Here is a 3,615-nt window from a genome sequence, read left to right on the forward strand (position 1 = left end):
GATACTGCATAGAGTTCAAGCTCAACATGGTGGAATGAGGTATGCAAGTCAATTTTATTCACGTATCGACAAATCCCAACAGTTATCTCACTTATGTGTCTTTTCCACCAAGGCTAACCAGGTGCTGGTTCGGTGTCTGGTGCTGTTGCCAGTTCGGTGCCTTTCTACTCTTCTCCAGTTCTCTCAGAACCAGCTGGATCTTCCCAGCCTGAGAGCCAGCAGACCGTTGGTTTTCCTCCCCAGACCACGGTGGTTCTGGTTTCCTCCCCAGACCACGGTGGTTCTGGTTTCCCTCCCCAGACCACGGTTGTTCTGGTTTCCTCCCCAGACCACGGTGGTTCTGGTTTCCCATCCGGTCCAAAGCTAACATCAACAGCTCTCTATGGTAACAGCTGACCTGGGTTTTCAAATCGAACGCATGATAACCCCCCCCCCACACACAACGTAACCGGTTCTTATCTCTAGACCAGCGCTAAGTTGGTGCTGAGTTGGAACCCTTGTTCTTGGCCCAGAGCCAGGTTCGACTGACTCAGAACCAGCACCAGAACTTCCTTGGTGGAAACGACATAACTGTGAGCAGGTCTAGACCTGACTCGGGATGTTTTTACAGAAACCCAACATTACTATTGTACACACAAGCAGGCGAAGAAACACCATAGTGTGGTCTATAAGATCCCTTTGACCTATAATAAGTCTCTACTTCTGTCCTAAATCCTTCTGAAGGTCAGAGATCTCAACATTAAGATGTGGATATGAGGGGAAAGTTCAAGAGACCCCGTCTGAAGAAGTGCGCATGTCTGCCGACGCCATGCTGAAGGCCCTGCTGGGCTCCAAGCACACGGTCAACATGGACCAGAGCCACCTCAAGCAGGTCAAGAGAGGAGGTCAAGGAGGAGTGAGCTGCTGGCTTCAATATTCTGCCAACTCGTTTGGCTTGGTTTCTGATGCCTGCTTAAATCAGCTTTAACTTAAGGGGATTTTTGCTTTTTCCCAACAGTCGTATAACTCATAAGTAAACTTCATTTTACATCAGCAGGTTTAACTCCCAGTTTTAGAACGTTGCAGAGAAACGTTTCAGCGGTCTGAACCGGCCCTCTCAGCTGACTCAAACCACTGATGGTGTCTCTGCGACTCAGCAGGGGAGTCTCCAGAGGCTGGTTTTAGTACGGAAGAGACGTCTCCTTTTCAACAGCCAATAGGAAGTCAGCTGATGGAGTCTCCAGAGGCTGGTTTTAGGACGTAGAGACGTCTCCTGTTTCCACAGCCATAGGAAGTCAGTTGTGTGGAGTCTCCAGAGGCTGGTTTTAGACATAAAAGACGTCTCCTGTTCACAGCCAATAGAGTCAGCAGCTGAAGTCTCCAGAGCTGGTTTAGGACGTAAGAGATGTCTCCTGTTTCTACAGCCATAAGAATCAGCCAGCTGGAGTCTCCAGAGGCTGGTTTAGGACGTAAGAGACGTCTCCTGTTTTACAGCCAATAGAGAGTCAGTGGTGGAGTCCCAGAGGCTGGTTTTAGGACATACAAACGTTCCTGTTCAACAGCCAATAGAGACGTCAGCTGGTGGAGTCTCCAGAGGCTGGTTTAGGACGTAAGAGACGTCTCCTATTCAACAGCCCAATAGAGAGTCAGCTGTGGAGTCTCCAGAAGCTGGTTTTAGGACATACAAGATGTTTCCTGTTCACAGCCCATAGAGAAGTCAGCAGGATAAGTCTCCAAGGCTGGTTTTAGGACATACAAACGTTTCCTGTTAAACAGCCATAGGAAGTCAGCAGGATAAGTCTCCAGAGGCTGGTTTTAGGACGTAACGAGACGTCTCCTGTTCACCAGCCATAGAGAAGTCCGCTGGTGGGAGTCTCCAGAGGCTGGTTTTAGGACGAAAGAGACGTCTCCTGTTCAACAGCCAATAGAGAAGTCCGCTGGTGGAGTCTCCAGAGCTGGTTTTAGGACGTAGACGTCTCCTGTTCAACAGCCAATAGAGAAGTCACTGGTGGAGTCTCCAGAGCTGGTTTTAGGATGTAACGACGTCTCCTGTTCACAGCCAATAGAGAAGTAGGCTGGACAATGTCTCAGAGGCTGGTTTTAGGACAAGAGACGTCTCCTGTTCAACAGCCAATAGAGAAGTCAGCTGGTGGAGTCTCCAGAGGCTGGTTTTACGACGTAGAGACGTCTCCTGTTCAACAGCCAATAGAGAAGTCCGCTGTGGAGTCTCCAGAGGCTGGTTTTAGGACTAAAGAGACGTCTCCTGTTCAACAGCCATAGAGAAGTCCGCTGGTGGAGTCTCCAGAGGCTGGTTTTAGGACGTAAGAGACGTCTCCTGTTCAACAGCCAATAGAGAAGTCAGCTGGTGGAGTCTCCAGAGGCTGGTTTTAGGATGTAACAGACGTCTCCTGTTCAACAGCCAATAGAGAAGTAGGCTGGACAAGTGTTCAGAGGCTGGTTTTAGGACATAAGAGACGTCTCCTGTTGCAACAGCCAATAGGAAGTCAGCTGGTGGAGTCTCCAGAGGCTGGTTTTAGGACATAAGAGACGTCTCCTGTTGTAACAGCCAATAGAGAAGTCAGCTGGTGGAGTCTCCATAGGCTGGTTTTAGGACGTAAGAGACGTCTCCTGTTCAACAGCCAATAGAGAAGTCAGCTGGTGGAGTCTCCAGAGGCTGGTTTTAGGACGTAACAGACGTCCAGTTTTGATTCTTATTGCAAGCCCCTGAGAAAGTTAGTGGCCAACGTGGCAGTGACGATTCATTGATTCACCAGTTAAAAACAAAGATCGTTACCTAATATCTCGTTAAATATCTGAATTTACAGTCATCTTTTTACTTGTCGTTACTTTAACAAAATGAAATGTGGTCTGTGTTCGCAGGACAAGCAGCTTCGCGACGTGGGAGACTGGCGTAAGAACATCGAAGACAAGTCTGACAGGAAGAAGATGTTTGATAGTTAATCTGTCGCTGACTGTTCGGCCCAACGAGACAGACAGAACTCGGATCTGATGTCTTTGTAACTGAAGAGTTTTATTCCAACATGCTGCGTATCCAACGGCAACGTAACCCGAGATTAGGACATTATACTGATAAACAGTGGGAATACCTCGGGTACTTCTATCAACTAAAGGGACACACCTTAGAAAGACATTTGGGTTTTTATGCTTCTAGTGTGGCACAGTGTTATGTCTTTCCACCAAGGCTAACCAGGTGCTGGTTCTGGTTCTGGTGCTGTTGCAGTTCGGTGCTGGTTCTACTCTCCAGTTCTCTAAGAACCAGCTGGATCTTCCCCAGCCTGAGAGCCGGCAGACCGTTGGTTTCCTCCCCCAGACCACGGTGGTTTCTGGTTTCCTCCCCAGACCACGGTGGTTCTGGTTTCCTCCCGCACCTGACGTAACCGGTTCTTATCTCTACAACCTATCTCTACGTTGGTGCTGAGTTGGAACATGGCCAGAACCAGGTTTACTTGTGTGGAAAAGCAACAAAGAACCGGTTCGATATCCGACACTGACTCCGAACCAGCACCAGAACCGCCTTGGTGGAAAGACGTATTAGTGATGAGCGATAATGTCCTCTGCTGGTGTTCAGGGTTTTAAAGTGACTGACTGTTATCTTTTATTTAGGCTTATTACTAA

General features: G+C 48.5%; 1 pseudogene; it reads left to right on the forward strand.

Annotated features, from left to right (window-relative positions):
* The first annotated feature begins 714 nt into the window (after positions 1–714).
* LOC116678804 (troponin I, fast skeletal muscle-like) lies at positions 715–3,116 on the forward strand (annotated as a pseudogene).
* Positions 3,117–3,615: the final 499 nt, after the last annotated feature.

This window comes from Etheostoma spectabile, unplaced genomic scaffold (genome assembly GCF_008692095.1).
Source record: "Etheostoma spectabile isolate EspeVRDwgs_2016 unplaced genomic scaffold, UIUC_Espe_1.0 scaffold00008201, whole genome shotgun sequence".
Taxonomy (NCBI): Eukaryota; Metazoa; Chordata; class Actinopteri; order Perciformes; family Percidae; genus Etheostoma; species Etheostoma spectabile.